The sequence below is a fragment of the Bubalus kerabau genome, chromosome 11 (assembly GCF_029407905.1).
Source record: "Bubalus kerabau isolate K-KA32 ecotype Philippines breed swamp buffalo chromosome 11, PCC_UOA_SB_1v2, whole genome shotgun sequence".
In the NCBI taxonomy this organism is placed as follows: Eukaryota; Metazoa; Chordata; class Mammalia; order Artiodactyla; family Bovidae; genus Bubalus; species Bubalus kerabau.
The window spans coordinates 64,924,277-64,936,485 of record NC_073634.1 but is presented as its reverse complement, the minus strand read 5'-3'; the positions used below and the strand labels follow the sequence as shown (position 1 = coordinate 64,936,485).

Sequence of the window (12,209 nt, the reverse complement as noted above, 5' to 3'; positions counted from 1 at the left end):
CAATTTGCTCTCTGGTTCCTCTGCCTTTTCTAAATCCTTCTTGGACATCTGGAAGTTCATGGTTCATGTACTATCAAAGCCTGGCTTGGAGAATTTTGAACATTATTTTACTAGTATGTGAGATGAGTGTAATTGTGCGGTAGTTTGTGCATTCTTTGGCATTGCCTTTCTTTGGATTGGAATGAAAACTGACCTTTTCCAGTCCTGTGGTCACTGGTGAGTTTTCCAAATGTGCTGGCATATTGAGTGCAACACTTTCACAGCATCATCTTTCAGGATTTTAAATAGCTCAATTGAAATTCCATCACCTCCACTAGCTTTGTTCATAGTGATGCTTCCTAAGGCCCACTTGAGTTCACATTCCAGGATGTGTGGCTCAAGGTGAGTGATCACACCATCATGATTGTCTGGGTCCTGAAGATCTTTTTTGTAGTTCTTCTGTGTATTCTTGCCACCTTTTCTTAATATCTTCTGCTTCTGTTAAGTCCATACCATTTCTGTCCTTTATTGCCTGCCATCAGAACAAGACCCAGTTTCCCCCTCAGTCAGTCTCTCCCATCAGGAAGCTTTCATAAGATTCTTACCCTTATCCATCAGAGAGCAGACAGTAACCACAATAAAAACCACAATCTCAGAAAACTAAACAAATTTATCACATGAACCACAGCCTTGTCTAACTCAATGAAACTATGAGCCATGCCTTTGTTGCTGCTATTGCTAAGTCGGTTCAATCATATCTGACTCTGTGTAACCCCGTGGACGGCAGCCCACCAGGCTCCCCCATCCCTGGGATTTTCCAGGCAAGAACACTGGAGTGGGTTGCCACCTCCTTCTCCAATGCATGAAAGCGAAAAGTGAAGTCGCTCAGTCATGTCCAACTCCTAGCGAGCCCATGGACTGCTGCCCCCCAGGCTCCTCTGTCCAGGGGATTTTCCAGGCAAGAGTACTGGAGTGGGTTGCCATTGCCTTCTCCGATGAGCCATGCCTTTAGGGCCACCCAAAATGGATGGGTTATGGTGAAGAGTTCTGAAAAAAATGATCCACTGGAGGAGGGAGTGACAAACCACTTCAGTATTCTTGCCTTGAGAACCCCATGAACAGCCTGAAAAGGTCACTGTCTCAGCCCCCAGTAATTGAATATTGCCACTGGACCTAAGCTCTGCTTTTGGCGCTGACATCTGGTTCCTCATCTTGGCTTGACTTCTAGAATCACTCTTGGTATCCTCTTGTTTGAATGACTTCTAATGACTGTGAAGCCCATCCAGATTGCCACCCTCTGTGCTCGGCATGGCTTGTTTCCTTAAGGCCCAGTCTTGGTACTGTTAGGACTCACCCTTAGTGTTTCAGTAGGTGAAGTCCTTGTTGCATAAGGATATGACCCAGTGACCTCCCAAGGGTCCTCCAAATGGCTTGTGTGAAACTGGAAACTACTGCCTACCCAGAATTATGCTTATAAACTTTTATAACCCCAGTATCAACATGGAGCTATATTCCTCCATGATGACAGAAAACAAGTGTGTGCCAGAGCCTCTGTAGTCCATGGCTGCCTTTTGTCTAGAAGTTCCTTTTCACTCAGAAGGACTGGTTCTGAGTGTTTATAATATTCTATTTTTAAAAAATTGTATTTCAGTTATGCTTTGAGATAAACCCATCTTATGTTTTGTCCAAATTCTCCATTTCATTTTTCATAATTTATCTTCTACTTTCTTGATGAGTAAGTTCTTTCTTTCTCCCTTCAAAATGAGCCAATTACAATTTTCCACTTGAAAATAAATTTCACCATGTTTTGTTTCCTGTTTCCCAGCCATTTGTTTTCTAAATGACTCAGATCTAGCTGAGAATTTTGTTAGCAGCTCCAAAGTATGATGCACTGTAATTCTCCTGGAAGGTGAAAAGTGAAAAGTACAGGAGCAAGTCTAGCCTTTGACCTGAGGCTCTAACACTAGAATCTTACAACTGAGTGTATCATGTGATTTTGATTGATCTACAGGCTGACATTTTCCCCCACCAAAGAGGTATTCAGAGACTTCAGACTTGGTAAATCACCACCATAACCTCTGTGCCATACAGACCCATAAAAGTAATAATTGGAGTGTTGTGAGAATTACTTGTTATTCAGATGTTTAAGTTTATGGCCTTGCTTGCATTATTGTTTTATGAAGCAACAATAAGTTTTTATAACATATTTCACGCTTAAAGAAGTGTGAAGATGTCAATTTGATCTAAATATCAAATCACTACCAGAATGAGATTACAGGATATTTTTTGCAGAGTGCTTATGTGAACATCATCACAATATATTTATTATGTTAACTGGGCTTACATACTTGGGCAGCCTACCTAGTTTAGTGGACTGAACACTAGATTGGCAGTAAAGTTCTCCTGGATTCTAACTTCAGTTCTACCACTCATTGGCTCTGGGTCTGTTGTTTCTTTGCCTTTGGCCTTGTAAAACGTAAAAGTAGGAAAAGAATAAGGCATGGCCAGTTGAGTTCTTAATATTTAATTTGAGGAATTATTACCTGCAGGGCCAGTTATTATTTTCTCATAAAGTACTCATGGGGCAGTGTGTCAATGGCTCCTCTGCCTTGTTACCTGGCCTCCCCTTGGCCCTTTACCACATGCTCCATCTTCTCCCTAACAAAGGCATTCTTGTGGCCCATAGAACAGTAACCACTATCCTAGGAACCAAATAAGTGAATCCTAGGAACCAAATGAGTGAACAACTCAAATACATTCTGGGTTTGTTTGCCTATTTATTCAGATGGCACTTATGCTTCTTTTCTAAAGTTAGGCCGCCCAATCATTAAGGTGATTTTGGACTACAATAAAAAGGTTTACAATAATGATAAGAATGCCACAGATGATCAAGTTAAGAACTAGTATTCTTTTACCCAGAGAATGCAAAACTTATCTGAGTTGGGGACGAGCTTATTGCAATTTGCTTCAACTGTTTGAAAGATTATAGTTTGAATAATGTTTTTGTTCCTTATCCCCACTAAGATTAAGACAAGAAAGTAATCATGAAGGAATTATGTTACATACAGGTAGAGAGGTCTATTAAGCCATCAGACAGGTAGATGCCTTCTCTAAAGAGAAAAAAGATTCTGATCTGTGACAGCTTTCCTAGAGTCAGAGAAGTGAACTGACACTTCAGAACTCATCATGTCCATCAGCTTCCCAGAGTTTAAATACCTCCTAAAGAAATGTGGTAGCCCTCCTTGGTGCCTTATTTCAGGCTCTTTTAATCCTTGCAGTGAGAACACATTAATGCTGAGTAGAAGCCTATCTGTATATTTAGACTTATTTCCTCTTTCCTTTGAAAGAGAAGACAGATAATCACCATTCCATGTGATTCTATCCCTTAAATACTAAATCCCTATATCATTGTCTTCTTCCCCCACCCCCCTGCCCCGAGTACTCACTGGTCTGTTTCCCAAAGACTTAATTACCATTGCTGCCCCTCTGATTTTATGATGAATGGTGATTCTGACACCTCTGACCCTGAGAAGCAGAGAATTCTTGGCTTTATCTTTGCACTAAGAATTTAAATGCAGTGGAATGTACAAGTAGCAATAGGTCATTTTTCTTCTGCACATCACCAGTTGCAAGATTTTTTTTCATAAAAAGCAGAGTATCAGTTTTCAATTGAAAACACATTTTTGTAAAGCATGAAAAAAATGGAATCTCAAGTGCCGTTGCTGTCAGAAAGATGAATGCCTTTTCTGTTTTGAAGTAGCTGCCAACAAATATGAGGACTACGTATCATTTCTCTCCTTGGTGAACTGTCAGGCTCCTCTTTATGAATCTGGCACATTACAGGTGGCTCAAGTAGATTCTCATTGTCAGTAACTGGTCTAAACCCTTGTTTCACTATCTATGACTTATAGTCCTGTTGCCTCGGATCAAAGGATATTCTGAGTTGTACAGCACATAATGCAGATAACTGAACTTTTATTAAGGTGAAATTCACATAAAATTAGCCATTTTATAGTGAAGAATCTAGTGGCATTTAGTACATTCACAATATTGTATAACTAGCATTTATGCCAAGTTCTACAATATTTTCATTGCCCCATTAAGAAATCCCATACTGGACTTCCTTAGTGGCACAGTGGATAGGAATCTGCCTTTCGATGCAGGGAACACATTAGTCTGGGAAGATCGTATGGTGATGCTGAGCAACCCAGCCCATGAGTCACAACTACTGAAGCCCATGCTCCTAGAGCCTGTGCTTCACAACAAGAGTATGTGCATGCTAAGTCACTTCAGTCATGTCTGACTCTTTGCAACCCTATGGACCATAACCTGCCAGATTCCTCTGTTCGTGGGATTCTCCAGGCAATAAAACTGGAGTGGGTTGCCATTTCCTACTCCAGGGAATTTTTCCAACCCACGTATTGAACCCATGCCTCTTATGTCTCCTGCACTGGCAGGCAGGTTCTTAACCACTAGTGCCAAAGCGAAGCCATTGCAATGGGAAGCCCACGCCCTGCCACAAAGAGTGGCCCCTGCTTGCTGCAACTAGAGAAAGTCTGTGGAGAGCAATGAAGACCCGGAACAAGTCAAAAAAAAAAAAAAAGGCAATCCCATACCTCCCTCCCTCCAGATTTTGGTAACCATCAATCTGTTTTTTTGTCTTATAGATTTACCTATTCTGTAAATCGTATCAGTTCAGTTCAGTTGCTCAGTCGTGTCCAACTCTTTGCGACCCCATGAATTGCAGCACGCCAGGCCTCCCTGTCCATCACCAACCCCTGCAGTTCACTCAAACTCACGTCCATCGAGTCAGTGATGCCATCCAGCCATCTCATCCTCTGTTGTCCCCTTCTCCTCCTGCCCCCAATCCCTCCCAGCATCAGAGTCTTTTCCAATGAGTCAACTCTTCGCATGAGGTGGCCAAAGTACTGGAGTTTCAGCTTTAGCATCATTCCTTCCAAAGAACACCCAGGACTGATCTCCTTTAGAATGGACTGGTTGGATCTCCTTGCAGTCCAAGGGACTCTCAAGAGTCTTCTCCAACACCACAGTTCAAAAGCATCAATTCTTCGGTGCTCAGCCTTCTTCACAGTCCAACTCTCACATCCATACATGACCACTGGAAAAACCATAGCCTATAGAATGTTGCTTTTGTATCTGACTTCTTTCACTAGACACAGTGTTCTCAAGGTTTGTACACATTGTACCATTATCAGCACCTCATTCCTTTTTTTATGACTGAATAATATTCTGTTATATGTGCCTGTGTACATACTAAGTTGCTTTAGTTATGTCCATCTCTTTGCAACCCCATGGACTGTAGCCCATCAGACTCCTCTGTCCATGAGGAATGCGTGGGTTGCCATGCCCTCCTCCATCTGTTATATGTGTATACCATAATTTGTTTATCCATTCATCTGTTGATGGGTTGTTTCCCCCGTTGGTTATTGTGAATAATGCTGCTATGAAATTCATATACAAGTATTTGTTTGAGTACCTGTTTCAATTCTTTTGGTTATATACCTGGGATGGAACTACTGGATCATAAAATAAATTCTGTTTAACCTTTTTAAGAAAAATGATAAACTGTTTTCCTAAATTTACTTCTGAAGGGGAAAACCCATGGCATTAATACAATGAACGTTATCTTAGCAGGAGGAGCACATCCCTGTGAGCCTCTAAGGAGGATTTTCTGAAGAATCAAAGGGCATAAAGTTATTGACAGCAAAGGTGTTTTAGCCAACTGACCTCTGCTCCTGGACAGACAGAACTAAAGCAACAATCCAGGTAAGTTTCTGCCACGTGAATTCTTTGAAATACTTCCATCAGTGCAGATCTATTGCCCTTTGGCCGCATTTGTACTATAATTAACCACAAAGTCAATTAAAAGAATTGCTTTAAGGGAAGAAGCCAATTCTGATGAGGTCTGTTCTGAGAAAAAAAAAATCTGAAAAACAATTTAAAGTTGCCAGAAGTCAGGTTTGTGCCCTTTCAGCATAAGGACCCATACTTTGAATGTTTGACTAAAATTAATTACCATTTAATTTTCATATAAGAAGACATCTGCCTATTTTCCTAAAAGCTGTTGCTCTGCTGTGGGCAAATTGGTATGAAGACTAATCTAACTTGCCTGTTGTAGAAACAGACTGGACTCTTGAAAGCCCATGCCTGTGTTCAGTTTTCTGACTGTCCCCATAGACATTTCCTTTTGTGACATTGATATTAAAGATATAGTAGATACTGAATGGTAGACAGCCAACACCTATCCTGCAGTGCCAGTAAAAAGGCAATGTTAGGATGTCTGACCTCTTGATACAGGAAACACTCTGCCATCCCTGTAACCACATGCTAGTCAGGATGAGCAATGGAATCACAACCTTAACAGAGTTAACATGAACTAAATTAGAAACAAAAACCCTCCTCTTCCTTGCAGGTTTTATTCAAGTTAATATAGTTGACATAATGTGCCCAAATAGTACACCCAGAAAATGAGCTCATCCATCAGGGATCTTGCCATGTTGTAATTCAGAATTACTCCTCAGAATTACAAAGCCATTACAGTCTGAGTGACATGGTTGCCAGAAAATGAAACCTCAGAACACTGCATAGTCTGAGTCAGAGGAACTGCTCCTTGGCTGCTAATCCACTGGGTCTATAATATTTCAGCCCTGATCCCTGATCCTATGCTGCTTGAGTCACATGCTCTTGGAGATAACTTCAAGTGTAAACAGAAAGGTCGAAAGAGTACAGGGAGGCAAGGCAGCCGTGCAGATGCACTCTTCTGTCAGATGTCACAGGAACAGATTAGGTACATCAGACTACGTGGGGTCTCCCTCCCTCACATGGCAAAAAACTCCTTGAGGAGGGCTCACAAGTTCCTGGGAAGAGAGGAATGTTTATGCCTGTGGAGAAACAAAATGCCCCTGAGGTAGAATATTTGAACCCAGTCATACATAATTGGTGGTAGTGGACAGGAGAAAGCCTGAAATTTCAGACTCTAACCATATTCAGGAGGATCTGGTTCATAGGAAAGTTTATGTTAAAACCTTATGTCTCAATTTCTCTTTATCCCAGGTTATCATCTTGAGATGCTAAGCTAGCTGGGCCCCTCAAGTTTGATTAATGTTTTCCAAGGACAGGAGAAATTATTTTTCCTATGAGAGTTGATATTTATTCTCAGTAATTTCTCTTCTTGAGCTTTTACAGAACTCTTAATATATGAAGCTACTCTTCATACATTTAAAAAATCTGGAGAAATGTATCTGATCCAAGCTAATAACTCATAACAATATTTTTAGATGATACCTGGGTATACTGCTTACATAAACTGAGTCCAGGCTTCATGTTATGTTAGAGTTTGTCAGGTGATGTGCTTTTAGCTGGCACATAGTGCCCTTGCTTCTTGCCAGAGTAGAGGACAAGTTCTTAGTAAACGTGCAAGATTCATATGACTAACGAGAGTTGGTTTGGCCACTAATGAGATTCTAAGTTCCTTTAAACCAAAATAGGAATCAGGCATCACATCAGCCCTGTGAAAGCTTCAAGAACTATTCCTGTCTCTAGTACAGGGAAAAATGAATTGCAGAACCTCAATGAAAACAAAATCCATGAATATTGCCATACCCATCTAATCTTGCATTCTGACTGAAGCATAAGTTCAAAGGGAGTTTTGTGGAAGGGAACCTTGATTTCTTCAGTATCAGTCCTCAGGAATATATTTCACTTTCCATAAGTAAACTGCTATCAGTCCACTAGAGATAGGGTTTACCTGACCCTTTGGAAGCTATTTCTGTAACCAATGTATTCCCAACTTTGTAGTCTATGACTTACAATGGAAAGTATCCTTTCATTTTATACTAACATTATGGCAGCATTCTCTCCTACCGGCCTGTGTGCTGGAAATTCACTTCTCTCAAAGTGCCCTCAACAATTTCTGAAACTTTGTTTGTACCACCTTTGTTGGTATATAAAGCTCTCTGAAATAGAGCTTTCCGTGTGTCCCCTCTGGCCTTCTCCTTGCTGCTTTGACCTTCAGGAATGTTCTTCTGTCATGGACTTAGTTCTCCCCACCAATGCCCACTGTTGCCCCCACTTTATCTTTGGGAAAAAGAAACTCTTCCCTTTGGCCCAAAGAGAACATCCTGATAATACTCCCCACTTTTCAGTGTGGCTAAGAAGTAGATACAAGGCTTTTCCAGGCTAGGAGTGCCTTACCCCAAGACCTCATGTACTGATTATTTTCTTCTCTGTACTGCTGTTGTCTATATTGCCATTCCTGACAAAACCAGAAGCTTAATGATGCTACTGCCCTGAAAATAGCTGACCACCTGCACAAACCTGCTCTTCATATTTCAAGGTCTAGGGACAAATGGATCCTTAATCCAGAGACACATGGAAGCCCCTCCTTGTGATACAGTGATGTAGTATCACTTTTTTCCCTACATGGGGATTAACCATGTCTCAAGATTATTGATGGTGGTAATATTTGTTCTCTAAAAGCAAAAGCCTATATTCACTCAACCACCAAGCCCAACCAGTATCCCCTGGTTCCAATAATACCATCTCAAAATGATACACAGTGGCCAAAGTCAGGGTCATCTCTTTTAACCACGGTCACATTTTTACATTTGTGCTTTCTACTATTACTATTTCTTGGGTGCTGGGATCTCTAGATGCAATAATGTGTCAGTCAGGGTCCAGCATGTGTCTGGACATGGATTGCATACTCCATGCAGGCAGTTGAAGGAAGTTAGTAAATGCACTATTTACAAGGTATGGGCAAGGTTTATAGACATCAGCAAGGGATAAAGTAGTATGTGGGGAGCACAATGGGGAGCTCTTACTGCCCACAAGTCTTAAGTGGGCAAGGGAGGATATATTTCCCAGAACCCAGAAAGACTATGAAGAGAGCTCTCTGACAAGAGTGGCAGCTTGCAGTAGATAGACTCAGCCAACCCTGCACACCATGGTAGAGAAGGAGCTGGGGAACAAATATCTCGCAGTCTCCTGCCCCCGGGCTTCTCATCACCACCTCACTGGCCACACCCAACCCTGGCCAGAGGGAAAGGGAGTTTGTTAATGCTGTGCATATTAGTCAGCCTCCCAGGGCCGAAGCAGGGCAGAGAAGGATAATGATTAGACATGAAGAGGCAAAACAAGGTGTCTAGGAAAACTACTTCTTTAACAGCTTTAATTTTTCTATTTCGTAGAAGTTTCATAAAATGTTCTAATATAAGTATTCTACCAGTAAACTCACCTCTTCTTTGCCTCTTGATTTCAAAACCCTTAACCATATGCCCCAAAGTCATTTCTTTACCAAATGTAATATCCCTAATGATTATTGTTGGTCCCTACACAGCAGCAGCCCTTGCTCCTCAAGCATTTTATTGTATTTCTGTGCTCCTTCTGAATCTCTCTCATGGTTTCCTTAAGATGCAGAAATTAAAACTGTATACTTTATTCTAGAAACATGCATCCTGGGGTAAGAATAAGACATATGCTAAATTAATCAGTTTTAAGAGCAGTAAAACTAAAAAAAAAGTTAGGAAAACAGAAATTACAGCAGTATTAAAAATTGCAACAATTAAGAGATAGTTAGGAATTATTAGGAATTAGCACAACATGGACCATAAACTGAAATTCATAGCAGGCCTTGGAGTAGAAGTCTCCATAAGTTTTAATATATTTTTGATGGCTTGAAAGTGATCCTGTTTGGGGGGAGTATTTTGCATTTGTTGTTCAGTCACTCAGTAATGTCTGACTCTTTGCGACCCCATGAACGGCAGCATTCCAGGCTTCCCTGCCCTTCACCATTTCCTGGACATGAGCTTCCCTGCCCTTCACCATTTCCTAGACATGAGCTTGCTCAAACTCATGTCCATTGAGTCAGTGATACCATCCAACCATCTCTTCCTCTGTCGTCCTTTTCTCTTCTCGCCTTCAGTCTTTCCAACATCGGGTCTTTTCTAACGAGGCAGCTCTTCGCATCAGATGGCCAAAGTATTGGAACTTCAGCATCAGTCCTTCCAATTAATATTCAGGATTGATTTCCTTTAGGATTGACTGGTTTGATCTCCTTGCTGTCCAAGAGACTCTCAAAAGTCTTCTCCAAACCCACAGTTCAAAAGCATCAGTTCTTCAGCATTCAGCTTTCTTTATGGTCATGCATGACTAGATGCATGACTACTGGAAAAACCGAAGCTTTGACTAGATGGACCTTTGTTGGCAAAGTAATATCTCTGCTTTTTAATATGCTGTCTAGATTGGTCATAGCTTTTCTTCCAAGGATCAAACATCTTTTAATTTCGTGACTGCAGTCACCATCTGCAGTGATTTTGGAGCCCAAGAAAATAAAGTCTCTCACTGTTTCCATTGTTTTCTCATCTGTTTGCCATGAAGTGATGTGACTGGATGCCATGATATTCATTTTTTGAATGCTAAGTTTTAAGCCAGATTTTTCACTGTCCTTGTTCACTTTCATCAAGAGGCTCTTTAGTTCCTCACTTTCTGCTATATATCTGAGATTATTGATATTTCTCCCAGCTATCTTGATTCCAGCTAGTGCTTCATTCAGCCCGGCATTTCTCATGATGTACTCTGCATATAAGTTAAATAAGTAGGGTGACAATAAACAGCATTGATGTACTCCTTTCCAGATTTGGAACCAGTCTGTGGTTTGATGTCCAGTTCTAACTGTTGCTTCTTGACCTGCATACAGGTTTCACAGAAGGTAGGTAAGATGGTTTGGTTCCCATCTCTTGAAGAATTTTCCACAGTTCATTGTGATCCACACAGTCAAAGGTTTTAGCATAGTCCATGAAGTAGATGTTTTTTTGGAATTTTCTTGCTTTTTCTATGATCCAATGGATGTTGGCAATTTGATCTCTGGTTCCTCTGCCTTTTCTAAAACCAGCTTGAACATTTGAAAGTTTATGGCTTACATACTGTTGAAGCCTAGATTGAAGAATTTTGAGCATTACTTTGCTAGTGTGAGATGAGAGCAATTGTGCAGTAATTTGGACATTCTTTGGCATTGCCTTTCTTTGGGATTGAAATGAAAACTGACCTTTTCCAGTCCTGTGGCCATTGCTGAATTTTCCAAATTTGCTGACATATTGAGTGCAGCACTTTCACAGCATCATCTTTTCAGGATTTGAAATAGCTCAACTGGAATTCCATCACCTCCACTTGCTTTGTTTGTAGTGATGTTTCCTAAGGCCCACTTGACTTTACATTCCAGGATGTCTGGCTCTAGGTGAGTGTGAGTGATCACACCATCATGGTTATCTGGATCATTAAGATCTTTTTTGTATAGTTCTGTGTATTTTTGCCACCTCTTAATATCTTCTGCTTCTGTTAGGTCCCTACCATTTCTGTCCTTTATTGAGCCCATCTTTGCATGAAATGTTCCTTTGGTATCTCTAATTTTCTTGAAGCGATCTCTAGTCTTTCCCATTTTATTGTTTTCCTCTATTTCTTTTCATCGATCTCCTAGGAAGGCTTTCTTATCTCTTCTTGCTATTCTTTGGAACTCTGCATTCAGATGCTTATATCTTTCCTTTTCTCCTTTGCCTTTTATAGCATAATTAATTAACACTTATGACTAGATATGAAATGTGCCTAAATCTAGGACCCAAATAAAATTCTAAATGTAATAATATCAGCAAAGCCCGAAGGGGTAGGGATGAGGATGTGGATGGACAAGGAAAGAAAAATCAATTAAATATTCCATTCCGTTTGAGAAGAAGTAGCTATTAATTTTTTGTGTCTGCATAAAAATGTAGGCTTAAATATGTAAGGGCCACCATTATCACTATAAAAATAGGAATAAAAAATGTTTAAAACAGTAAATAGAGAAGAAAAGGAATTACAAAAGTTACTATCTAGACAAAATCAGGAAAGGAAAAAACATGCAAGAAGAAAACATAAGTTGGAAACATAAAATATGACAGGCATTGCACATTCTTCCTCATTACTCATCTGGAATTCATCTTTGACTCCTCTCTCATTCGGCATGTCTATGTGGTTGACTCACTTGGGTTTTCCTTGAAAATATCTCTTATGTCTGACCTTTCTGTTCCTATTGCCACCCCTCTAGCTCCTTTGGCCCTGAACTAATGCAGTGGCTTTAGCACAACGTAGCTCACCTTGGCCTCCTTGCAGAAACTAGAGCAATCTTCATAAAGCATAATATCACAACCCTGCTCCAAAGCCTTCTAGGTTCCCCCTTT

The 12,209-nt window shown here is 40.6% G+C and overlaps 1 long non-coding RNA gene across 3 annotated transcripts in view; it reads left to right on the top strand.

Annotated features, from left to right (window-relative positions):
* The window catches only part of LOC129623228 (uncharacterized), a 41,589-nt gene that overhangs the window by 18,462 nt on the left and 10,918 nt on the right, over window positions 1–12,209 (top strand). For all 3 annotated transcript variants that reach the window (XR_008700406.1, XR_008700407.1, XR_008700408.1), the window contains exon 2: window positions 5,632–5,766. This is a non-coding gene — a long non-coding RNA (uncharacterized LOC129623228). The remainder of the gene's footprint in view (window positions 1–5,631; window positions 5,767–12,209) is intronic.